The 27,870-nt window shown below is 40.8% G+C and overlaps 1 protein-coding gene and 1 long non-coding RNA gene across 2 annotated transcripts in view; both read left to right on the top strand.

Annotated features, from left to right (window-relative positions):
• Positions 1–27,870, top strand: part of LOC150011305 (scavenger receptor cysteine-rich domain-containing protein DMBT1-like) — a 199,303-nt gene that overhangs the window by 35,944 nt on the left and 135,489 nt on the right. The gene's annotated exons all lie outside the window — the stretch shown is intronic.
• LOC150011307 (uncharacterized) lies at positions 3,633–4,624 on the top strand. Its single transcript, XR_016510434.1, has 3 exons — positions 3,633–3,696; positions 3,967–4,014; positions 4,565–4,624. It is a non-coding gene; the product is annotated as an uncharacterized LOC150011307 (long non-coding RNA).

Below are 27,870 nucleotides of genomic sequence, written 5' to 3'. Positions count from 1 at the left end.
ATTGCTGTAGGATTAGTCCCAGTGTTTACATTATTAGAACAAAGCATAAGCAGGTGTGCATACACACAAATGTTAGGATATGGTCAACTTATTTTTTCAGGTTAATTATTTTCAGTTGTCTTCTTCATATCTAGCCAGAAGACACTGAGATTTTTCAAGAACTTAACTAAACTAAAGCCAAATCACATAGACACTCCAAAATCAATAAGCTTACAAAGCCCACAAATCTCATTCTATTTGAAGTCTGATAAGGATAACAGTTGCTCTGTTTCTGTTTCTTTTTCCTCCTTTCCCTTTCCCTCTTTCCTTTCTCTCTTCTTTCCCTCTCTGCCTTCCTTCTTTTGCATTTTCATAGTGTTTTCTCTACACCGAACATTTTTTCCCTATATCAAGGTTTGTTTGTTTCTCTCTTGCCTTCTCCCTTACCCTCCTACCCCTGCAACACCCCATTCAAGTATACTTTGGACAATATGTTGGGAGTCGCCTGAAATCCACAGCAGTGAGAAACATATTTTACAGGCAGAGGCTCACTCCTTTCATTGCTTCTCTTTCTTCATCTTTTTTTCTTATTCTTGTGAAAGACTGAAGGAATATTGAATTATAAGGCCTTATTGATGATAATTTTCTACAATCAAGCACAATAATTGAGGGGCAGTGAGGTTTTCAATCCTGAAGTAACAACCACCCAAGAGAGGTTCTGCATCATTTTCAGAGATGTCCTCTGCATAGGACAGGAGGTTTGATAGGATGATGTGAAAAGTTAAGGCCAATTTTGACGTTTTATGGCAAGTACTGTGTATACATCTGTTTTCAAGTGTTGTTTTGAATTCACTTCTATTTTCCTTGGTTTTAATTCTTACATATGTGTTTTTTTTCCTCCTCTGTGTCCTCTTAATGTAGTTTTACTTAGTATATTTATTTAAGTCTCATACAGACATTTCTGTCTCACTAACTAGTAATCTATCTTTCTCTAATTTCTACTTGTTCTAGTAGTTCTAAAAAATGTGTTCTGGCCCTATAGTAATCTTCTTTGCTTGTCCATATCTCACACTGAAGAATATAAGGAAAGTTTACAATCTGTTGTATAATTTCCCTTTTAAAGTATAAGTGCCATATTGAAAACAAATTATTTCTGTGATTCTAGACTTGTTTTTTACATCTACTATGTATTACCATCATCATTACCATTAGTATTATCATTAATACTAATTTGTATTTTCTTTATTATTTTACTGATTAGCAAGATTTAAAAGATTATAATTCAGTGGATTTTATTCATTGATTCATTCATTCAATAATTGTGTATCAAGCTCCTATACATAGCATTTATAGAAGATTCTCAATGAATACTTGTTGAATGAATGCATACAATGTGCCAGGCGCTGTCTTAATAGCAGAAACACAGAGGTGAGTAAGGTATGCAAGGTCCTTCCTCCAGGGGAGCTTTCATTCAGAGGTGTGTGTGTGTGTGTGTTTGTATTTGCTGTAGATGTGGAGAGTGGTAAATAAGTAAACATATCAAGTATTTTCAGCTGGTGATAGAGACTAGGTAGGATCTAGTGTTTGTCTCAATAACTCAGGCCATTAGATTATGAGGCCTGTGTTTTCACTTGTCAATGCACTGAGCCAAGGACCTTAAATAATCTTGCTGTGGGGCAAGACAACACCCAGCTGTCCCTGACCCAGTGCTTCCCCATTGTCTGCTTCTGCAGGAAGGAGACCCAAGAGCTGTGGCACTGCTGCACCCTGCACAGGTACAAAAGCCCCTCCCATCCTCCCTGTTGGCTCCCAGGGCTCCGTCCTTCCCACCAGGGGCAGTAACAGGAGGTGCTGCTCCTTTGTCAGACAGAGACCAGCTCCGACTCAGGGATGGAGACACCGAGTGCTCAGGGCGAGTGGAGGTTTGGCACAGTGGCTCCTGGGGCACGGTGTGTGACGACTCCTGGGGCCTGGCGGAGGCCGAGGTGGTGTGTCAGCAGCTGGGCTGCGGCTCTGCCCTGGAAGCCCTGCAGAGGGCGGCGTTTGGTCCCGGAAATGGGAGCATCTGGCTGGATGAGGTGCGGTGCAGGGGCAAGGAAGCCTCCCTGTGGGCCTGTGCTGCGGAGCCCTGGGGGAAGAGCGACTGCAAGCACGAGGAGGACGCTGGAGTGAGGTGCTCTGGTGAGTGGTGGGAGTGGGTTCGGCTCTGGTTGAGCTGGAGCAGGGGTGGGGCAGTGGGCTGGGCTGGGGTGAGATGGGCAGTTTGTATTCAGAAAGCTTGTAGGTGCTGTAGCCCTGGATTAGGAGAGGGGAGCCGGGAGGACTCAACATTGGTATTGAGCTAAGCAAAGAGAAATTTCAGGGCTCAGGAGGGAAAAGTGGGCTACCCTGTGTTCTAGCCAATTCCTGTGCTCCAAACTCTTGTTTTTCTCTCTAGGTAAAATAACAACATCGCCAACCACTACAGCAGGTACAGTGCTACCCTACCATCCATGCATGGGAGAGAATGTTCACATTCTTGGGACAGTTCTATATAATCTCTCACAATTAGCCAGCTCAGAGAAGGAAAGATACCAAGGGGCAACTGGGTTGTGGGGAGTTATCAGGGTATTTTTCCTGGAGAAACTCACTCTTCCTTGATTTTCTGTGCCAGAATGTTCTCATTCCCGCAGGCCATGGGAGTCTGACTCTTGTGTTGAAGAATCTAAGGTTTTCTTCACCTGCCCTTGAGTGTTGTTCCAAAGCAACCAACACTTATGCCAAGATTGTTTGATGCTCTAGTGTGGTGAAGCCCAAGAAAAGGGCTGAAGCTGTACCCTGGTCCTCAGAGATTATTGTAGTTCTAGGCTCCCTGATGAACCCCAGCACTGCGGTAGACCACACCAGAGTGGAGCTGAATTTGTTTTAGGGCATGGCCTGAGGGAGTGCCCAGCAGTGTTGCTGTTAATCCCATTATGTTGGAAGCTGGGACTTCATTGCCCAGAGCTCTCTGAAAAAGTCAGCATAGTGAGATATACTGTCTATATGCCCTCCTCCAACTCCCTTTGGCTCTGTTCTTTTTAGGAACCAGATCTGACCCAAGACCTCTCCCTGGCATCTTCTCCCTGCCTGGGGTCCTTTGCCTCATCCTGGGGGCCCTTCTCTTCCTGGTCCTCATCATCCTGGTGATTCAGCTGCACAGATGGAGAGTGGAGCGCAGAGGTGCGCTGCAGGCAGTACTGGGTAACATGGAAAGTGTGTGGAGACAGGAAATGTGCCAGGGATTCCAATGGGAAGACTGGGCAATGTATCTGTTCTTAACCAATTTATTTGCAAAAATTTTATCTGCCTTTCATTAGCCCCTAAGAGCTGAATATACAGAGGTTCTAGAGAGTGGGGTATGAGCACTCATAAGTCATGACTATTTATGTGAGACAGGAAAAAGTAGGAGCTGAACTTTGGATACAGTGTCAGAACAAAGGTAGAAGGTGCAGACATGGTCCATGGGTATAAGACTGTAGAGGTGTCCTGGAAGCCATGAGGGTTTTTCCACATGTGAGCATCAGGGACAATGAAAGATCAGCCTGTTGCTTTAGGGCTGTGTCAGGAGGACAATCTCTGACCTGCTGGTGGTTTGCTCAGCCTTATCCAGTTTTGAAGATGCTCTTGACGAGGGCTTGTATGAGGAGATTGATTATCATGTAACACCAGAGAAAGAGGATCTACTGAGCAGCCCAGGTGAGCAGCCCTGCCCTGCCCTCCTGGGACCTCTATTTCTCAGCCATTCACTGTCTGTAAGCCCAATCTTCTCAGCATCTGCAGACCCCACACATACCCCAGGTTCCCAGAGGCATGGTGAGCCACTCTAGAGCCCCTCTGAGCTCTGAGCCTTCCCTTAACATCACAAGGGCCATGCGAGCCCCAGCATTTCTTCTCAGCATTACTGTGGAGCATCTGGGTGTGGGAAGTGTTGTTCTGTTCATTTTTGTGATGTTTTCTCCACATTAGGATTCCTTTCAGATGGCTCAGTGACAAAACTGCCATATTCCAGGGAAGGTAAGAACAGTGACTGTAAACATATTCTCGATAGTAGAGGTTGGATCTGTCTTGGCTGGATACTGGGCACAAGGGAACTTTTCCCAGAGATGAGAACCAAGGGAAATAATCTTCCTTTGACTGAGATGAGAAGGATCCCTTGTCTCTCTGGACTTGTCTCCTTCTTCTCTGGTGGCTTTGTAATGTCTCAGGTTGGGGACAGGCTCTCAGTGTCCAGAACCACCCTCATTCTGTGACAACAGGCACAAATTGTTTTTAAAAATAATATCTGGAAAGTATATCTTGATAAAATATTTTAGTAACGGTCCTTGGTGTGAGAGTTGCTTTGAAAAATATGTAGTTTTAATCAAGAAATACTGAGATATTTGGATCATTTTCCTATTTATTGACACATAGAAATGAAATACATGGCCTTGGAAAGACCCATTAAAGTGTGGGGTGAATGGTGCCTCTGTTAAGCAGAATCTCTGGGTCAGAAAGGATTGCAGGTGTTACCTAAACCCACCCATTTACTGTGGTTTCACCTGACCCCATTGTCTGCCCATAGAAGCTGCAGCCCAGAGGACTGATGCCTTGAGCGAGGGTTATGATGATGCCGAAGAGGTACCAGTGCACAAAGCTCCTTCCGCCTCTCAGATGGGTGAGGAGGAAGTGCCCGCAGAGAATAGGGTTAGAGCTTTTCAGACCGGTGAGTGGGATTGGTTGATCCCTGTCACATTTTGCTTCTGGCCTGGACAGGATGAACTTGAACTTCCCAGTGCCCATTTTTCTTGTAGATTCAAAATTTGCATGTCTTCATATGTTCAATAGCATCACTTATATCATATGCCTTTCTTTAATGCTTCATATTCCTTGAGAGGGAGGAAGCACTCTGTAGTCTTGGTAGCTGTTCTTCCATAACTTCATTCTTTATTTTTCTTTGAAATATTTTATCATTTATGTTATTACAGTTGTTCCAAATTTCCCCCTTTTTCTTCCCCACGCAGCCCACCCTTCATTCCTGCAGTCAATCCCGCACCATTGTCATGTCCATGGATCATTCATGTATCTTCATTGACCTTGTGCCAAGTACCTCCCTCCTACCTCCCCTTGTACAGCTGTCAGTTGTTACATGTTTTCTATGCCTTGATTCTATTTCACTCATTAGTTTGTGTTTTTCATTAGATTCCATTTATAAGTGAGATCATATGGTATTTGTCTTTCATTGACTGGCTTATTTCACTTACTGTAATAGTCCCTAGGTTGAGCCATGCTGTTGCAGAAGGTAAGAATTTCTTCTTTCTTATTGCTTTTTAGTATCCATTGTGTAAATGTACCACAGCGTTTTTAACCACTCATCTACTGATGGGTGCTTAGGCTATTTCCAACTACTATTAGCTATTGTAAATAATGCTACTAGGAACATAAAAATGCATATATTCTTCTGAGTTGCTCGTAAGTTCATCTTTGATGTGCCTGTGATAAGACGTATAGAGTAATTGAGCATATTGACCAAATCCAAAAATGGAACAACTGTTTTGGTAACATTTTTTGTCTCATACATGGATAACAGTTAGAGGTTTAAAAATAATGCAATATTGGAATCTGTGAGACATTTTTTTTTCAGATTTAATGTGTTTTATTGATTAAAATATTACATTTGTGCCAATTTCCCTTCCCTCTGCTCCCCTCCACCCAGTGGCCCCCCTCCCTCCAGTTGTCCCCCCCTTTTAGATTATGTCCATTAGTTGTGCATACAGTTCCTCCCAACCTCTCTCCGTCTATTCCATTCCCTCCTACCTTGATCCCCAATTCCTATATCATCTCCCTCCCTTTCCCCATTCCCCCTCCCTGTTGACCTCCCCCCAATATGCTTCCCGTACCCACAGTTCCTTTTCCACTCTCGTTGCCTATTTAGTTTGCCTTTGTTTCATCTCCCTAGCTTGTTTTTTTAAACCAGTCCCTTTAACATCTCATATAACAGTGGTTTGGATCTAATGAACTCTTTCAGTTTTATTTTGTCCTGGAAACACTTTCTCTGTCCTTCTATTCTGAATGACAATTTCGCTGGATAGAGTATTCGTGGTTGTAGGTTTTGGATTTTCATTACTTTGAATATTTCTTGCCAGTCCTTTCTTGCCTGCAGGGTCTCCCTTGAGAAGTCAGCTGATAGTCTAATTGGGACCCCTTTGTACATAATTCTTTTCTTCTCTCTTGCTGCTTTTAAGATTCTCTCTTTATCTTTAATTTTTGACATTTTGATTATAATGTGTCTTGGAGTGGTTCTCCCTGGGTCCAGTCTCTTGGGAACTCTCCTTGCTTCCTGGACCTGCAAGTCTATTCCCTTCCCCAAGTCTGGGAAGTTCTCCTTTATTATATTTTCACTCAATTTTTCAAGTTCTAGTTCATCTTCCTCACTCTCTGGCAAACCAATGATTCTTATGTTGGGCCTTTTATAGCTGTCCCAGAGGTTTCTGATCCTCTCATTGTTGCTTCCCATTTCCTCTCTCTGCATTGGTTGACTGCTTGTTCCTTCTCCATATTCCAGTTTGTTGAAATGGACTCTGGATTTTTTCTCACCTTCTATCTCGTATGCGGTTTTGTTCCTTTCGTTATGAAATTTTTTCGCTTCTTTCTTATCTTTTTCCTGCTCTTTTGTGAATTCTGTAAGCCACCTGATAACAATGGCCCAGAACTGAGCCTCTGACAGGTTTCTTATCTGTTCATCTGTCAGGTTCTCTATCTGCTGTCTGGTGAGTTGTGTCACCGGTATTTCTATAGTTGTCTGCCTCATTTTGACAGATGCGTTTTGTTTTCTTGGGCCGGCTGTCGGGGGCAGTGCCTGTGTACTCGTAATGACCCAGCGACCGGCGGGCGCCGTTTGGCGTCACAAATCAGCGACCGGCGCCTGCCTGTCCGCGACCTATTTCGCAGCCCTGTGGTGCTTTCTTTGGGGGCGGGGGTCCAAGATGGATTCACGCAGTTATTCAGCTAGGAGACCGGGATCCGTCCTCCCGTCCCCCTGGGCCTGTGAGACATTTTGATAATTTAAGATGCACTGTGATCATATGTTAGCTCTAATATGTACAAGGTCTATGATACACCGTGGATTAGGTATTGAAGCCATGGTGGTGGATTATAGACTCAGAATTGGTAGGCAGCTATGATCTAATCTGCTCTAGACATTTCAATGGCCAAATGAAGATGCTCATTCTCCAGAGAAAAGTATTTGTCGATCTGAGGACTCAAGTGATTCCATGGGGAGGGGGGCAACTGTATAAGATTCCTGTGATTGTTTTCGTTGGCATCTGGGAACACAAGCCACGGCCACCAAGAGCAGAGTTAGATTGTCAGTGAAGAATTGAAATTTCTCCAGATATAGTTCCTGTATCCTTCTCATTGTGAACTCAGACCTGACAATCATGAAAAGAGAAATTTTCACATTTTGTCATATGATTCTTACTATTCTTGGGTTATCTCCCTGCTCATTGTGTAAGCCAGGGGAAAAAATGTATTCAGAGAGCTTCCATGTTGGTCACAGATCTCCTGTGATCCACTATTTCCCAGATAAACTGTGGCCCTTGACACCACATGGATACACCCTTGCCATAACTTATACTAAATAGTCTGAGCCTTCCTGAGCATTGTGTCCTCAAAGATGCTTTGTCATCACCATATTCTAGACTTGCTTCTACCATAGGGCACTGTCCTGTCCCTCTGCCACAGTACTAATTAAACTTCTCTTTACTGTTGCAGATTCTTCTCAGCACTTCCCTAGAGGGACCGCTCATCCTGGGAAAGGAGATAGTCCCCGGCTGCTCCAGGGGGATAATGGGGACGTCGAGTACGATGACATTGAACTAAGTGTCCCTGGAACATCTACAGTGGCTTTTAAAGCCGTTGCATTAAACCTGAGATGAGGCCTCAGATACTCTAATTGACTGTATTCCAGTAGAATAGTGCAGACCTATAATTGTATTTCACTATATATGAGAATTGCTCAAAATTAAATATTCAGAATAAAATATTGTTTTCTTTTGTGGATAATTTAGCAAGTTTGATTCAGTTCTTGTAGAGGATTGGTCCTCAATCAGTTTCCCTAAGAGGAAATCCAAGATGAAATAATTGACCTGTTTTCTCATCTCATCCACAAGCTACTCAAGGCATTACCTTGCCCAGGCAAACAGATGTTCCAGGTCACTCTTCATAGGCAAGGGACTCTAAACTTGGCCCAAACTCATACCCTCATACCTAGCAAGATGAATTCATGGAAAAAAAATCCCTGAACTTTATGTATACTCTTTCCTGGGATGTCACATTATCAGTTTTAAACAATTTCTAGACACCAGACTTGGGTGTCAGTTTCAAAGTTGAGAGTGAGAGGTTGGCTAGTAAGAGAGAATGAATATAGCTTTCGTTATCTTGCTCAATGGAGGGAGATGAGGCTGTTTGAATGAAGGTGAAGGTATTAGTCCAAGAAAATATATGAAGGACTCATGCACATAGACAATGGTGTGGGGATTGACTATGGAAGTAGGGGTTGACTGGGTGGAGAAAGGCAACAGGGAAAACAATTGAGACAACTATAATAGCATAAATAATAAAAATTCTACTAGATAGGCTGTGGCATCATCCTCCACAACTAAGAAGGAATATAACTACCTCAAAACTAGAAATAACCAGAAGTTCCAGAAAATCTAGCTGGATGAAAATCCAAAAAACAAAAATATAAAGAAGAAACACTCACCTAGACTGGTAAGAGGGGCTGACGTGGGGCAGAGAGGAAGCAATGTGGTGGTGACAGCAGCAGCAATAGCAGTGGCAGGCTGGCGGAAAGCACAGTCACATGTTTTAAAAAGTAGGGAAGAACACCTGGAGAGTACACCCAGCACCAGACCACATCACACAACTCATGGTTCCTGTGACAAGGAAAATAAAACCTCATTGCTTCTGACTGTGCAAACCAGTGGGGATTGGGGCAGAGGAAAAAAATGCTGGTCTCTCAGCAGAGTCACCTTGTTCAAAGGGCCCCAATGGTCCTGGAATGTCCACAAAACCACCCACTCTGGGAACAATGGCCATGGCAACAAATAGAGGGACGTGAGTCCCATATGGGAAGCAGGAGAAGTGCCTGGAAAGGGGACAAGTGCCGAGCAAGTGGCATTGTTCCCCTCTCAAACCCCTCCACCACACACAGGGCCACAATGTGGTGAAACTGGTTGCTCTGTACTGATGAATACCTAAGGTTCTATCCCTTCCAATGTAACAGGTGTGACAGCTCTACCTAAGATACAGAGGCAAACAAACAGAGCAGCCTGTCAAGATGAGGAGACAGAGAAGCATGGCCCAAAGAGGGAATGGATCAAGGTTCCAGTGGGAGAACTAAGCAACAAGGAGCTAGCTAACCTGACAAATGAGGGGATAGCCAACCTAAATATGCAGAGTTCAAAACATTGGTGATAAAGATGCTCACAGGCTTGACAGGTATGCTTAAGTACGGCAAACGCATAAGGGAAAAAGTGTAGGCTATGCTAAATGAAATGAAAAAAATGCACACAAAACCAGTGGTTAAGGGGAGGACACTGTGGTTAAAGTCAATGATTTGGAATATAAGAAAGAAAGAAAAAGAGTCAATCAGTACAAAAAGAGGAAACAAGAATTGAAAAAAATGAGGAGAGGCTTAGGAACCTCTGAGACAACTTTAAATGTGCCAATATCTGAATCATAGTGGTGCCAGAAGCAGAAGAGTAATAGCAAAAAATGAAAACTTATGTGAAGAAATAATGAAGGAAAGTGTCCCAAATTTGGAGAAGGAAATAGACATACAATTTTAGGAAGCACAGAGAATCCCAAACAAGCTAGACCCAAAAAGGACCACAAAAAGACACATCATAATTAAAATGCCATAGGTTACAGATAAAGAGAAAATCTTAAGAGCAGTAAGAGAAAAGTAGAGAGTTACTTACAAAGGGGTGGCTATAAGATTATTAGCTGATTTCTCAAAAGAAACTTTGCAGGCAAGAAAGTACTGGCAACAAGTATTCAATGTGACGAAAAGCGAGGACCTACAACCAAGACAATCCAGCAAAGCTATCATTTAGAATGGAAAGCCAGATAAAGTGCCTCCCAGACAAGGTAAAACTAAAGGAATTCAACATCACCAAGCCATTATTATATGAAGTGTAAAAATAAGATCAATACTATGAACGTTAAAATGACAAAAAACTCACAACTATCAACAACTAAATCAAAAATAAAAACAAAATCCAACAAGCAAACCTGAATAGGAACAGAATCATAGGTATGGGGATCATTTGGAAGGTTGTCAATTGGGAGAGGGAAGGGGGAGAAATGGGAAAATGGTGCAGAAACTAGGAAGCATAATTGGTTGCTACAAAATAGACAAGATGATGTTAAGAATAATATAGGAAAGGGTGAAGCCAAAGAACTTACATGCACCACCCATGGACATGAATTAAGAGGGGTGGAATTAATGGAGGGAAGGGGGGTACTGGGCAGAGGGGAGCAAAGGGAAAAGAAATTGGGACAACTGTAACAACATAATCAATAAAATATACTTTAAAAATTTTTAAACAAAGTTTTCAAAAATAAAATATAATTAAAATAAAAATAATTTTATATGTGTTTTTTCCTTTGTCAACTCTATTTTCCTAGGCTATTCTTTTGTTTATTACTGAAGCTCACACAAATCCTTCACTCTTTTCTCATGTCTTGTTAGTTATCAAATTTATTTCTGATTTTTATATTTTTTAATTTATTTTTAAGTGTTTACAAAAAACTTATTTAATTGATTCTAGAGAGAGGGGAAAATAAGGAGAAAAAGAGGGTAAGAATCATAAATGTGAGAGAAAAACATCAATCAGTTGCCGCTTGTACACACCTCAACCAGAGCCCAAACCCGTAACTCAGGCAAGTGCCCTGACCAGGAATCAAACCCATGACCTTTTGGTTTGCAGAATGATGCTCAACCAACTGAGCTACACCAGCCAAGGCAGTTATCAAATCCTTTTAAATGTAGAATTTCCTTGCCTTCACTTCCTCTTAATTTTCAGGACATTGTCATTTCATGTGTGTCTAATTATAAAGCCTTCTTGGCAAATTATAACCCATCTCTTTACTAAAATTTGATGGAGGACAAATGGCACTCACCCACAGCCCTGAATCTAAGTGGGCAAGAAAGCAAGGAAGAGGAGACCTACACAGAGGAGATCCAGAAAGAATACAGACAGATGACTCAGGAACTTTGGCTCTATAGGTTTTACAGATTGGATGAAGGGGTCTGATATGATTAAACTAATAAAAAAAGAATTTCAGATGAGTGGGCTTCTTCTCTGAAAATATATTGCTTCTAGATTGCTTTGATTTGGTAACAATTTAAAATACAAATGTGGTTTTGTTGTGATTCTTCAGGGTATAGACATATCATGTAGCAGTGACCAAATAAAGATTCCACCTTCAAACACTCCACCACATAGTTAATATGTGGAGGCATTGCCTAACTAATATAAGAACTGCAAGAGGTGGCCTGCTTATGAGCTGAGTCCAATGTACTACTTAACTGATGGCTCTGGATGCTGTCCAGGGGCCTAAACTATATGCACTCTTGTAATCTTCATAAGTTTGGGGAGGGCACAAATATTGGAAGATACCCAGGGCTTCTCTGATATACATGCTTACTGGCCACAGGAAAGTGATAAAAGCAATAAGAAGTAAAGTGTACTCACAAAAATTATTAGGTGCATAGTGTTAATGAAGTCACAAAAGAGAGCTGGCTCCTATAATTTGGGGAGATAAAAATCAGGAAAATTTAAGGAATAGGAAGTTAGGACAAGCTTCATCACCCATTTGGGAGAGTTCCAGAACAAGCCTATTTGTGGACTGGTCACTCAAAGAGCAGCCAGGAGTTGGTAAACAGACTTTCGGAATGTTTAGACTTAGGGAGAATAGCAGCAATTATTTCAAATGATCTATGATGCTTATAAATCAGCGTTTTTGAGGGAGTGACTTTGGAGAATATACCATTCCAGGGTCTGCAACACAAGCCAGAAAACATCTCTGCTTAGTAGCAATTATGACAAGACAGCCAGAATGTCATGATGAATGAAAACTGAGAAGACCCATTGTTAATAGACGTTTACTACGAAAATGCTAAAGGAAATTTTTCAGGCTGGAAGTAAATGACAGTAGATGAAAACATTTCTACAAGAAGCAATAATTACAACCATAAATGGTTGTAATAAATAAAGTATAAGATGTCAAACTGAGTAGTCATGAGAAACACATTTCCTTAAAAGAAACACTAAGATCTTAAAACATAGGCTGGGCAGATATGTAGGGGAAACTAGAGAGAATTATGCTTAGTGAAATAAGCCAGGCAAAGAAAGCAAAATACCATATGATATCACCTAATACAGGAAACTAAAGAACAACACAAACAAACAAACTAAATAGGACAAAGAGTAGAATAGTAGTCAATAGGGGGAGGGAGAGAAAGGAGATAAGTAAGGGAAGGGTCTAATCAAGAAACGTGTATGAATGACTCATGGACATGGACAACGGGGAGGGATATGATTGCGGGAGAAGGGGTGGGCTGGGTGGGGGTGAGCAATGGGAGGAAAATGGGACAACTGTAATTGAAAAGCCAAAAAAATTAAAGAAAAAAAAAAGAAAACGATAAGATTTAAATGCTGATACACTCAGATCCAACTTCTCTTGGACAAGGTAATAGAAAAGGGAAATAAATATCAGTTGTTAATGGTTCACAAAGGAAAACTGTACCTAAGAGAGTCAATCAGATAAAAAAAAAAAAAAAAGAAAGAAATGCATTGGCAAGCAAAAGTAATGATATCACAGAGAGACCAGAAAGGTCAGAAATTTTAATAAAGATTCTTCTTAAAGCAGTAACCCTTTTAGGAACCATAGGAAAGCCATCCATTAAAAATTGGGAGAGTGGTTAAGTGGTTAAGATAATCAAGTCACATTTAAGAGGAAAATCAGGAAGATAGTGTAAAAGACTCAATGGATTACTATGTGAGTTTCAAATGAACAAAATTATTGCCAAAGGTTTTAGTTCCTCAATAATTGTCCTAACTAGATTATATTGAGTAAATTTCTCAGCTAAAGAAGCTTCAGCTCCCACTGGGAGGAAATAAGATTGAAAGAGAAGTAAGAGCTGTTCACTGAGTCAGAATCAGACTCTGAATAGCAGCATAAGGCACAGAGAAGCCATGTCTTTGAGTTTCTGAAGATCCTCTTGCTCTAAAAAGAGTTTGACAGAATGATTTTGCACCAAACTTTGTGTGAGGACTACTTTCCTGTCACTATCTCCTCTGATCTAAGTGTATATCAACCCATTAATCCCAGTGTCAGCTCTGTGCCAGCATCAATAGGTGGATCTGGAAGAGTTGGGAAACACTTTTTCTGTTTAGAAATAAACCCAGGATTATTATTTACAAATCCAAATTAATATCCTAATTAGCACAAGGGAAATAAGATGAAATTCTGCAGGATAACATTCTTGCACTTGTACCCTCTATCAATCAAGAAAAGAACCGTGCAGAAATAAATGCCTAGCACCCTTCACAAGAGGCTGTGAAATGATGTGATGTGAGCAAGTAAAAAGAGAAGGACTACAGAGAAATAAGCATGTTAGAAGGAGAGTTAATTTTGGTTTCTGAATGACTAGAAAGGAGATGGTTATTTCTGGGTGTCCAAAAGTTAAAACAAAAAGCTCATATCCATTGAAAAAAATGTAAAAGATTATGCTTTGAGAGAGAAAGCGATTGTTATTACAAGAAATAAAAAAATAGGAGTCAACTTTCAACTCTGATCTTTCAAAATAGGGTTTTGGGGTTCCAAGATTAAAAGAATTTGAAAGACTAAGATTTTCTAAACACCAAATTGAGAATTTGGCTTGGTAGGACTCAAAATAATTGTGTTATAAAGCATAGATAGAGAAGATACAAAAAATATTTTTAGGGAACTACCCAAACACAAAGGGGAAGGAGAAAGTCTTTTGTTACAGGGTGGCAAAGGAGAGGCATGTGAAACAGAAAAAAGGGCAGATGCTACCTGAAACCATCAGTGACCCCACCTTCTTAGATCTGAGGCCATGAGGAAAGGTGTGGCAAGAATGAAATCCAGGTGGGTTGCGGGGAAAGCCAAATGCAGAAGAGCACATGCCCAGTTTAGTCACTGATACCTTATTCTGGTTTCCATTGATCAAAGAAGCTCCCAGATGCTCTCCAGAAAGTAGCCCTGGGGTTGTTACAAAGATTAAGAAGGGAAGTAAGGGTATGCAAGATAGGGCCCAGCCTCAAAATTTAAGGTTTTTAACCCATGCTACCACCCACTCTTGGTCACTCCTGAAGCTCTATGTTTTCATAATGCACCCCCACAATGCACACAAACCAACCCTGTGATCCCCTCATCTTTTTCTTCAACTCTTAAGCACACATGTGGGAAGGAAACATTCTGTGACACCCCCATCCCCAAAGCCCCCATCAGAGCTCAGAGACAGCTTCATGCCCTGATGCATGCCACACCTGAAGTTCTCAATGGGACAAACAGTGAGGGCAGCTGTGAGTCAGGCCACAGCCTTGTCACATTCCTCACTAAAAGGACCCATGTCAGCAGGTACAAGTTCTCAATTCCTGCCGTGCCCATTCTTTCTTCTTGGGACTTAGGTAAATTAAAAGGAAGGGGGGGGGGGGACAATTGAACACATGCATCTAATACTTCTCATTAATTTTCTAAGAATGACCTAGGCATGCCTAAGCCCCATAGAAGTCCATGTCTTCTTCTATACCTATAATTTAATCGATTACTGGTAACTGATTAACAATATCAGAACCAGAATTTAAACTCAGCTGCTGGAGCTAGAATCAAAATCTGCTGTCACTTAGACATGACATTATCCTCCATCTGGGGCTCAGATTTATTATTCCTTACCCAGTTTTGGACTCTACACAATCACTAGAAACCATTTACCTAGATCCTAGAACATGGGATATGCTTGGTGGAGTCCAGCCACCTCTTCCCAGAGGATGCCATAGGCATGCATTTAGTGTAACCAGTCACATACGGTCTCATTTAGCTCAGGATTGAGATCTCATAGATAAGGCACATTTATGGGTCAGATCCTGCTATATGGACTGATGGGCTCTAAAGATGTTGCAGGGTCTCAATCAGGGCTGGCATGCTGTCTCCAAGCAGCATCTTATATTCCAGAATTGGGATGCACGGTCAACATGGGCCAACTTGTCCTCTGATAAAGGCAAGATCTTTGACACATAAGGCAATATCAGTATACAATCTTATAAAATATGAAAGGGAGCAAGGTTTTAGAGAAAACACCACCCAGCGGGGTCCCACAATGGACGTGAGAGACTGCAATGTGGTGGTCAAGAGAACAGACTCAGCTGCCACACGTCCTGGTCTTGACTCACAGCTCTGCCCATACTGTATGTGTGACTTTAAACTCTCTGTGCTTTCACTGCTTCATCTCTAAAATGAGGGTAACCATCCTGCTTACATAGTATAGTCCTGGTGTGCAGTACTAAGTGATAACATAAATGCTAGATATTAGTAGTAGAAAAGTGGTAGAATAGCATCTCTCCATCCTATCTCAGGAATCACAGGACTCTAGAATGTAAAGTTCAATTCTGTTAACTCTAGCTATGACTGGAGCCTGTCAAAAATCTTTTATGAAACTATAGTGGTGCCCTGATGGCATAATGATAATTGTGCCACTCAGAGTTGTGAGCCTTCTACAACTGACTCCTCTCTCTTTTGTGTTCCCATTCTGCTGATCATGAAATTCTATCTTAGCATCTGTAACCCTTTCATGATCTCATTTGTTTACTTACCAGTATTGCTTTATAAGCTCTAATATTCTTAGAAGTTCTATGTCTAATTCACCTTTATATCCTCAATGTCTGGCTATTTAAAAACTCCAAAAATGTCTATTGAATAAATGAAGGAAGGAATGAGTGAGTGAGCGGCACTCGGTTAAGTGTTTTGCACACATGTTATTTCAATTAAAAATAACTATTTTTGATAATATTGTTCAACTTGATGTTGTGAGGACTTAATATCTCAATGGAAGTTATATCATTTGATATAATGATAATTGCATTGGCCATTACATTAATGTATTTAATACAATGCCATTACATGGTATGAGCTATGTTCAAAGCAACACTACATTTCTGCAGTGATTACAGTAAATTCCAATTTCCAAAAACAAATGCAGCACCATTCCCAGGGCAGTGCTGAGACAGCTGGTTCTAAACACATAAATGCTACAGGTTTTTGTGCATTCAAAGATCAGAAAACAGAGCACAACTTACGGACAGGTGAAGATCATAAAGCCTCATGTTCTATCAGATATCACTAAGAGGACAGGATGTTTATATCTTTATCATTTGGCACATTTTCAATTAAAACCACATGTGACTATAAGAGGAAGAGAAATTTATTGTAAAAAATTTTAGTTCAGCAGCTTCTATATTGAATAAGAAATGTAGCAGTAAAGAGCAGAAAGAATTATGTTCCTTTACTTTAATAACTGGTGAATTGGCTTTATGGATTGTAAAACAATACAATATATTACAACAATATTGTAATGTAACATTACATTTTTCAATTTACCCATAATAAAGTGGAGGTTTAATAAGTTAAGCAACCTCTTTTCTGAGGAAGTTAATAATTAAACACCTTTGCTTGAGAAACAGTTTCTCCAGTCCTACCAGAGACAGTGATTAAACACAAAATATTTATTAGGAATTAAAAATATCTATAGAACATTCAAAAATAAATTATTAATTGGATTATTTCAAGAAAGCATTGAAGATTCACCTGACCAATTTGCATTCCTTGTGGATGGTACAGGGTTAGTAAATTTCCTTCTACCAAAGCCCACTTCATCACAACGGCATAAAAGAGCAAGGTCAGGAGATGGCTCAGGTACAGCGCATCATCCTTGTTCAGTCCTTTGCAGACTTTGACCAATGGGCCTCACTCATTTCTCCACAAGTTCAGTGTTTTATGTCCAGAGACCAGTCCAGATCAAACCTCCTAAATCAGAGACAAACAGGTCCTAAGTGGACAACATGCAGACCCAAAGACCCCTTCTCCACTGCCATTAGGGTAGTAAAAAGCCCCCTTATCCCAGAAACCATCTTTGGGAGAAGAAACAGAAGCAATCCCTCCTGAAAAAGAGAAAAACCAGCAGGGAGTTTCAACCTAGAATTGACAAAGTATCAATTATGCCAAACCTGAGCTATGTTGAAGGGGACATTTTAAATGGAAGAGTCTGAGTTGATTTTTATGGAAACATTTACTCCACACAAACACCCGCTGCTAGTGAAAAAGATAAAATCAGTTATGAAAATAGAAAATACTACATTTATGCTTATTCAAATTTCACAGGGCATGTTTTCAAGCCCACTACAGAAAAATCACTCCCAAATCTTCCTGTGTTTATAACTGCACACAACTATCACCTCTATGAAGCTCTTTCTGATCCTTCCTGCTCAAAATTACTACTGTATCTAACTAATCTGTACAGACTTGCTTGCTGTCTTTGAAGTGAGAGCTTCTTGAGAGCAAGGAATGTATCTTATTTTTCAATGACTCTTTAGGGCCAAATAAAGCTACATAGTAAGAGCTTATAAATATTGGATAAAGAAAGAAATGAATTAGTAAACAAAGAATGAGATAACCCTGAAGGTAATGACTATTGGGGGAGGTAGAGAATATGGGAGACACAAATCTGAGTAATCACAATTGGCACAGACTGAAGTGGAGATAAGCAGTTAGAGACCCCACCAGTCAAAGGATTCAAATGTCAATATGAAATATCTTCAAATCCCTCTAGGAAGATTCAGATCATGTTTAGTTTCTGCATGAAGCTGTACCTCAGAAGTTTCTCCAAGGCAAAAAAACAAAAAACAAAAAAAACCTGACAGCATTTCTATTAAGAGTCTGGTTGAAGGTATGGCACAGACAATAACACTCATCAAATATTTATTTTCCTAATCCCCAATCAGTAGTCCTGGCCAATGATGTGTCAGTGAATATCACATGTGTCACTTTTGAGAAGAGACAGTAAAAACCCCAGGTACCATTCTCTAGTCTCTCTCTTTTCTGCCCCAGAAACTGCAAGAGCCAGAAGACACATCTACTAGGTGGTGAATCCTCAGTCAACCTGGATCCCTACATTACTATGTGGAACAGAGTTCTCCACTGACCACAACAGTTTGATAAGTAACTTTTTGTGTGTGAGAGCTACTAAGATTTGGGGGTTAACTTGTTCAAGCAGCGTAGCATAGCCTATTCTGACTGATATGATGGATAAAGAAGACTTGAAAAGAAGATGGAATTTGTCACCCAAAGAAGGTGTTTCTCGACTTCTGGCCAAGATGGAGGCTTAGACTGACACACTTTGTCTCCCTCCACAACTAAGAAGGAATACAACTACCACAAAACCATAAATAACCAGAAGTTCCAGAAAATAAAGCTACATGGAAGTCCAACGTATGGAATTATAAACAAGTGGTGCTGGTCCAGACGGGTAGGAGGGGCGAAGCCAGGGCAGAGAGATCATGCTGTGCTGGTGGCTGCAGTGGCGAGCGGTGGGACTGCAATAAGCACAGACACCCATATTTAAGGGGAGGAGAAAAGCGCCCAGGGGCCACCCCTGGCTGCAGACTGAACCCATCAGCTCGTGATTCCAACGCCAGAGAAGGCAGAGCCCCATTGCCTCAGACTGTGAGGCCCAGAGGGTATGGGGATGGAAGAGGAGGCTCCCGGTCTCTCAGCAGAGAGTAAGAGCAGGAATCCATCTTGGACCCCCGCCCCCACACAAAGCACCACAGTGTGGTGAGACGGGTCGCTTGGTAGTGACGAGTGCACAGGGCTCTGCCCCCGATAGCATAGGAGATGTGACAGCCCCACCCAAGAAGGAAGATAAACAAAAATGGTCAGGATGGCAGGAATCATGATTGAAATACCAATCACGCAGCTGACCCAAAAACAAATACATGAATTAACTGATGAACAAATAGATTATCTTTCTGAGGCCCAGTTCAGTGCTATAGTCATAAGGCAGCTTACAGAATTAACAAAAGATATTGAATAAGACAGGGAAGGAATGAAGGCTAGTCCTGCTGAAATGAATGAAAACACATACGAGACAAGTGGTCGGAAAAGAAAAACCAGGGATCAAATAAACAAATCAGAACATAGGGAAGGAACAAACAGTCAACCAGTGCAGAAAAAAGAAACAAAAAGTGAGAAATATGAAGAGAGGCTCAGAAACCTCTGGGACAGCATTAAGCGAACAAACATCTGAAGTATAGGGTTGCCAGAAGGCGAAGAAGAACTAGAAATTGAAAAATTATGTGAAAAAATAATGAAGCAGAACTTCCCTAACTTGGAGAAGGAAATAGACTTAAAGGTCCAGGAAGCACAGAGAGTTCCAGAAAAATTGGACCCAGGAAGAACCACACCAAGACACATTATCATCAAATTGTCAAAAATTAAGGATAAAGAGAGACTCTTAAAAGCAGCAAGAGAGAAGAAAAGAATTATGTACAAAGGGGTTCCAATTAGACTATCAGCTGATTTCTCAAAGGAGACTCTACAGGCAAGAAGGGACTGGCAAAAAATATTCAAAGTAATGAAAAGCAAAAACGTACAGCCACAATTACTCTATTCAGTGAAGCTGTCATTCAGAATAGAAAGGCAGAGAAAGTGTTTCCAGGACAAAGTAAAACTGAAGGAGTTCATTAGATCCAAACCACTGTTAAATGAGATGTCAAAGGGACTTGTTTAGAAGAAAGAGGATGAAAACTATGAACATTTAAATGAAAACTGTATCACAACAACCAACAACAGAAGCTAGGGAATTGAAACAAAGGCAAACTAAGTAGGCAATGAGAGTGGAAGAAGAACTATAGGTATGGGGAACATATTTGGTGGAGGTCAGCAGAGAGGGGGAAGGGGGAAAAGGGAGGGAGAGGATGCAGGAATTAAGAAGCATAGTAGGAGGGAATGGAGTAGTTCAGAAGATGTTGAGGAGAACTATGTGCACAACCAATGGACATGGACTAAGGGGGGGGGACAGTTGGTGGGGGGGGCGAGTCACTGGGTGGAGGGGAGCAGAGGGAAAAAAATTGGGATAACTATAACAGCATAATCAATAAAACATATTTCTTAAAAAAGAAGGTTCTTCTCAATAGTTTCCTGGAGAAAAGAGTTCCCTAGGTGTCCCTCTATGTAATCATTCCAAGTTGCTCTATCAGATCTCATAGTCCTTCCTGTGTTGGATTCTGTTGGTTCACAGTCACCATTTTCCATTTACTGACAACCAGATCTAAACCCCTGTTTAAGAGCACCTGGACCTAAGTGCATTTCCCTTTTCCTTTTATGTCAGTCTGTGCTCACAGTCATGCTCACATTACCCCACTTTTGACCCTTCGTATATTGACCTTAATCTTTAACAACCTCCTCTTCCCTCTGGGTTCCTCAGTCCAACATCTTTGATTTTATTTTTATCTTTCCACCATTCCTGTACTAATAAAAATGGAGGAGCTGTCTTTAAACCTCTTCTTGATTTTCTGAGTCAATCTGATTCCTGGATTTAATGTCTCCTGTTCAGCCCTATTAATTACCTTCTTGGCTGGTGGGTAAGAAACAATTTCATTGAATTGCTTCTTTTTCTCAATCCAAGAAAATGTCATATAAAAATAAGCCAGGCAAAGAAAGAAAAATACCATATGATATCACCTAATACAGGAAAATAAAGAACAACACAAACAAAGGAACTAAATAGAACAAAGAGCAGAATAGCAGTCAATAGGGGGGAGGGGAGAGGGAGAGAAGGGGGATAAGTAAGGGAAGGGTTTAGTCAAAGAACCTGTATAAAAGACTCATGGACATGGACAACGGGGAGGGATATGATTGCGGGAGAGGGGGTGAGTTGGGTGGGGGAGAGAAATTAGGGGAAAAGGGGACAACTTTAATTGAAAAACCAAAATAAAAAAAAAAAAGAAAGAAAATGTCATATAAAAAACATATGCCCTTGTGAGCACAGTGCTAGGGCCCCTACCAAGGCCTTGGAAGGGGCTGGTGCAATGAGAGGCCATGATGCTGAAGCTCCATTAACTTCATGATTAATCCACCTCTGATCATAGGTTATGTAATTAACAGCTCCAGAGGAATCTGAGTTCATGTTGGTGGTGCTTCTTAACCCACTTAAATCCAACAGTTTGCTCTCTAGCCTGGAAGACATCTCAAATCAAAATAAAAGAGGAGCAGAATTTGGTTAGCTGATCCAATATTGCCTGTCTATGGCTGGCTATTGGAGTAAATGTGGTCGAGAGCGCGGAAGTAATTCCAGCACGGAGAATGAGTTGGTTGGAGGGCTGCCGCACGCTCTGGCAGGTCAGCAGCGAGCGGCACAAAGACCTCTCCTTTTATTGAGTTTTACAAGTATAGAAATCAATAGGGAGGGTAAGGAATGAGCTCACAGGCACATTCCAATATTGATTACATTATACAATTACTTACTTCGGATTAAAACAAAAGGAGGTTAATATATAAACTATAAAGAATGATTTCTATCAAAAGCAAAAAATAGGAATTCAATCATCTATTCTTTCAAGACTATGGGAACAGATACACTGTTCCTTAAACATTAATGGAAAGCACGCAGGGTTAAGCACTACCAGCACTACCTGTACTCGGCTTTGTTTGGTTTCCTTGTCAACATTAGGGAGGATGGAGTACTCTGCAAGATTCCTTTTAAGTCACAGAATGTCTTGAAACCCTGAGGCCTGATCAGTCAAAGACTGTCGGCATTAGCGAGTCCAGCTCGCCAGCTCGGGTCATAGAACACCTGGACCGAGAGACATGAGGACATGCCTCAGTTTAGGAACCTTGATTTCCAGCATCACTGGCACTCAAAGTTGAAAGCTACATGCTTCCACACTGCTGCTTTGTTGCATATGGAGCTTTTGTGCAACTTGATTCTGCCTACAGACCTGCTCTAAAACACTGAAAATACAGCAGAGACTTCCAGTCACGGTGGAGGCATAGACAGACATGTTGCATCTCTCTCCACAACTAAGAAGGAATACAACTACCTCAAAATTAGAAACAACCAGAAGTTCCAGAAAATCAAACTGCATGGAAGTTCAGCAAACAAAGATATAAAGAAGAAATACTCATCCAGACAGAGCGGGGGACAGGAGGGAGAAAGAGAGGAAGGGAAACATCAATGTGAGAAACATCAATTGGCTGCCCTGTGCACATAGCCCCAGCCGGGAATCGAACCATAACCCAGGAACTGGAGGTACAACCCACCTTGATTCCAGGAAACCATAAGCAGTTCCATCTTTGTGTCCCAGGAGGACTGCAAGCAATCAAGATGGTATCTGAGCCATTGTGCTCCACGGTGACTGCCTCCCAGGACACAAAGACCACAGCCCAGAGAACAGATGAAAGGACACTGCAGCATTTATCCAATTAACCTTTTCCCTGAATTCCAACCCCTTACCTACTCTTCTCCTTCAAAAAGGGCCCATTTTATTCTGGAATTTAAGACAGTCTATTAGGGTACAAACCCGTTGTCTTCTCAGATCGCTGACCATCTGAATAAGGCGCCCATAAAGATTTAAAAGAAAAAGAAAAAAAAGAAAATACAGCAAAAATTAGTTCTTCCCTTTAACATACAAAAAGTCTATGAACACATTCTTTTGTTCCTTATCAGAATCCTTCCCCATTTGTACATGTTAACTAAGGTCCCTACAGGATAAGGTATCCTCTGAGGCCCTATTAGGGACTAAGAGTAGCATAAGTCTATACATAAGTACCTCCTTTATGCCCCTATTTTACCTCTGGGTACTGCTGTCTTAATGCCTGAAATTTTTGACTCATTTATTTACATACAACTTAATCTCCAAAAATAGATTTTGGGGAATGGCTCTGTATTTCCAATGTCTATAACTTAATGGATGCTCAAGTAATATTTATTGAATGACAGAATGGCACTGTGCTAGACATTTAAGGGAAATTATCTTAAGAATGAACAATTTTTTAGGATATTATTTCGGTTGCTGATATTTTAGTGTCAAAGGATTTCAGCAATTATTAAAGCAGTTTTGGTTTTCAAGAACAGAAGCAGCTTATCGCCAGCAAATATATCACAAATGCTGCAAATCTCTCTGTGTCTCCAAAGATACACAAGACAAACCACAGCAACTAACAGCTGGAAACTGTGCAGTCTCTTATTGAGTCTTAGACTTAACAGAGGAGACCGGATATTTATATGTGTATGTATCATTTGGCGGCTTTTCAACTAAAACCACACAGGAATATAACAGGAAGAAATATTTGCTATTAAAAAGTACTGCAGCACTGTCTATATGGCATAAGGATGGAGAGAAGGTACAGAAAGAGTTGTTTTTGCTTAAGAACACAGTGTAATTAGTCTTTCACATTGTGAAAGAAGAGCCTCTTGAGTTAACCTTGAATGACACTGTAGAGACCCAGACAACTAAACTGTTTTGCACAATACAATAAATTCTAGGTAAGGGCAACAACAGACAGAGAGAAGAAGAGACAGGAGGTCATGTTGAAGGGTTAGAATAAAAATGTGCCTAATGTATTTCAATGAGGATTTTCCCAGGAGACTCAGTGGCTCAAGAAGGCTACTCCTCCCTGATCTACTGTCCCAAAGTAGAAAAAAATTAGTCATTCAAAAATGAAATTAAGTGGTCATCCACAAACCTGTTATTGCATTTGCTCAGGTAATGTAACCGATGTAGCCTTAACTGTGAGAGTGGAAGGAAAGAAATCAAAAGGAAGTATGGAAGAGGACCAAGAAACAGGGACTTCTAGGCATCCAACCAAGTTAAGCTCTACAGAGAATAGGGCAACCTTACAGAAAAGTTCATTATTGGTTTGTGCTATCCTCTGGAGCTATGCTCATTCACCGATGCTCATGATCAACTAGAAGAAGTTTGGCTTCTTTTTGACAGTGCTTGCATGGCTTTCCAAATGTCAGAGGGCATAATGGCTGGTAAGGCTTTTTCACTTAGGCTTTTCCAAGATTGGTAAACCATAACATAGTAACAAGAAACCACCTTTGTCTGGTTAAATAGTAAATAGAAAAGAGCAAAGAATATCCACCAGGCCATCCAAACTGTTAACAGAATAGTACATGAGGTGGAGGTTGGGGGAGGGGGAGTGTCTGGAAGATTTAGCACAAACTATTACAATGCTAAAACTGGCTTCTCAGGCAAAAGAAATCACAGGGGCAAAGAAAGGATCAAAGAAAAATACTGGAATTCAGAAGAGAGGGATTTCTAGAATCCAACTAGAAATTCAGAACCATTCTTTATTATATGAATTTACCACAATGATTCCTGCAGGAATTTTCCTCATAAGGGACAGCAGAGGAGAACATCCATGGTAATCCTCACATCACAAAACATATGTATATTTTAAAGAAAGTTGTATTTCTCAAGAAGCTTGTATTCCTTCTCTTGGTCCTGCAAAGCCAAGCTGAGTAATGATAGCCTCCCTTTTGCTTTTCCTAAGACAGTGATAAATGATCAGGTTCATTGTTTCTCCAGGCCTACAGTGTTAGGTCAGTTTTCTGCACCTATTCACAAGCCCCCTGCAAAGCCTCAGGGTGCCAGCCACAGGGTGGGGAGACTCAGATGAGGCATGCAGAGAGCTCAGGGAGCCTGTGCGCCAGTAGTGGAGATTGGCAGGTGAGGCATCACCAACAACCTGTGAGCAGGCTTTCTGATGGAGTCCACAGGCAGTTAGTAAATCCATGCCCCTTTGCTACTCTCTAAAGCACTACCTGTTGCTCTCCCAGGGAATCCTCAACCCCGAGTTGGACAGCTCATGACTCAGTACTCTGGATGGAGTGAGAAAGAAGTGGGCCTCCTTGACTGTGACCTGCACACCTGGGGAAGATAGGCACACCCTCAGGCTCTCACTTCCCCCACAGGATAAATCACAAGCCAGGAAGGTCTTTCTAGACACTGAGCTGGGCCACCTTGGGGGAGTGGTGACATGGGTAAAGTGAACCTGTCCCTCTTATCCTCTTCAATGCATCTGATTTCAGATTTTAGCTCCTGTGGTGAGTTTGAACTTCTCCACTGGAATTCTGAACTTCCACAAGGCTCTCTCACCTGTGGGTGATTCTATACATTGGCGTTCTGTGGAAGGAAGACATTGATGATGATATCACTCCTCTATGTCAGGGTTCCTTCTTCCTCATCCAGCACTTCAGCTGAGATTCAGTATTTGGTAGGGAGCACCAAACCTTTATTTCTGAAGGTTCTGAGCCCTGAGAGGTCTTATCTTTATTGTGTAACAGCACAATAAATAATTTTTTGGATATGACACAAAAAGTACCAGCAAAAAAACCCAAAAATCAGCAAGTGCGATGACATTATGCTAAGTGGGCATTATGTTAAGTGAGAAGTCAGACAGACAGAAACAAATATTGCATGGTATCACTTATATGTGTAATAAAAAATAACTTTAAAACAGAAAGTAGAATGGTATTTACCAGAGAACAGGTGGATGATTGGGAAGGTGCTTAAAGGTACAGACTTGCAACCAGTAGGTAAATGAATCCTGGAAATCTAATGCACAGCATAGGGATTATAGACAACAATAATATACTATAAACCTCAAAGTTGCTAAGAGATTAGATCTTAATTTTTCCCACCACAAAAAAAGAAACAATAATTATGTGGCATGATAGAGGTATAAGCTAATGCTATGGTGGTAACCATTTTTGCACTACAAAAATGTATCAAATCAACACATTGTACACCATAATTTACACAATGTTAATGTTAATTATACCTTAATAAAAATATTATTGTCAAAATGATGACATTAGTACTTACTTTATTGATACCAGAGGAGAACTAAGATTTTTGTGTAAATTGATTCCATTTTCAAGCACTGTTACGAGAGTCACCTTATTTATTTATTCAAAGAGGCTTGAAAAGCATGCAAAAATGGACTAACTGGTTTATATGAAAATGAACAAAAGGGGAGGCATAGGAACAGAAATGTTGAAAAGAGGACCCAGGAGTAGAAGGTCATGCACTTTCTAACCACTGAAGACTGGATTATCAGGTGCAAATGGCCACATTGTAAAACTGGGATTCATTTTGCAACTAATTTGAAATCTGTGGTACTACCATGTCTCAGGAAACTATAATTATCCCTAGGGGAAGTGTCTGTTCTCATTATGGAGGTCTTGGGGGCCATAAATTCTTTGTGATGTGAGAAAAGGAAAGAAAAAAACAGACTTTATATTTATTGTCATCAAAAGCTCTGTCTCTTTATGAGGCTTTTACTTACAAACCAGAAGTAAAATGAGAGGAAAATCAACCCTCTATAAGTTTCACTGTATTTTTATTTTCTTTTTTTTCTATTCAACATTTATTTTATTTTATTTTATTTTTTAAAGTATATTTTATTGATTGTGTTGTTACAGTTGTCCTAATTTCTTTTCCCTTTCCTCTCCTCTGCCCAGTACCCCACTTCCCTCCAGCAATTCCACACCCCTACCCCCCTTAGTTCATGTCCATGGGTCATGCATATAAGTTCTTTGGCTTCACCCTTTCCTATATTATTCTTAACTTTCCCCTGTCTATTCTGTACCAACCAATTATGCTTCTTATTCCCCGCACCATTTCCCCATTTCTCCCCCTTCCCCCTTCCAGCTGATAACCCTCCAAATGATCCCCATACCTATGATTCTATTTCTATTCAGGTTGTTTGCTTAGTTTATTTTTGTTTTTATTTTTTATTCAGTTGTTGATAGTTGTGGGCTTGTTGTCATTTTAATGTTCATAGTGTTGATCTTCTTTTTCTTAAATAGGTCCCTTTAACATTTCATATCATAATTGCTTGGTGATGATGAACTCCTTTAGCTTTACCTTCTCTGGGAAGCACTTCATCTGCCCTCCCATTCTAAATGATAGCTTTGCTGGATAGAGTAATATTGGTTGTAAGTCCTTCCTTTCCATCACATTGAATACTTCTATTTTTTTTATTTACCTGATAGCTACTTAAAATAAATTTATAGGGGTGACACTGGTTCACAGAACCAGACAGGTTTCAAGTGTACACCTCAGCAAAACATCTGCACACTACATCATGCTTGCTTCGCCCTAAGAAAAGTCTCTTTCCATCTCCATTTCCCACCCTCTTTGCCCACCTCCAAATATCTCCAAAGAAACCAAAATACCTGAGAATTCTTTATCTTTCTAATAATAATTTTCTATTCACTTGACTTTTTGTTCTTACTGAAGATGCTTCTCCTCTCTTTGCACCCATAACATGTGACATTGAAGATCTTGACCTAATCAAACAAAAATCATTTTTATTTGGCCCATGGGGTGGTAGAAATGTCCCAGAAACAGTGCATCTGACTGATCTCCCTGGCTGCGCTGAACCAGCCACTGAGCCAGACCTGTGGCGTGGAGAAAAGAAAGCCGCACATGTTTTTTTAAGTATAGATTTACTGTATAAGCTTTCTGGGAGGGGGGGAGGGGGGGTCAGAGTAACACCTGACATTAGAAAACCATATATCTCATATAAGGAGATATTTAAGATTCAGCATCTAATTGGTGTTTGAATTTCAGGAAGTTTCCTTTTATATAGTCTGTGATGGCAGGGAAGACATAAGCAGGGTTTCTATTGGCTGCTGGAAGATGGCGATGTCAGGGGATGGGACTATATAACGCCCTTCCTGCTGTAGGATACCCCATTAAGGATCAGGAGGATTCCTTTATGGTTTGAGGAAGT

The sequence above is a fragment of the Furipterus horrens genome, unplaced genomic scaffold, assembly GCF_987537825.1.
Source record: "Furipterus horrens unplaced genomic scaffold, mFurHor1.1.pri manual_scaffold_4, whole genome shotgun sequence".
In the NCBI taxonomy this organism is placed as follows: domain Eukaryota; kingdom Metazoa; phylum Chordata; class Mammalia; order Chiroptera; family Furipteridae; genus Furipterus; species Furipterus horrens.
This window is presented reverse-complemented; position numbering and strand designations above follow the sequence as displayed.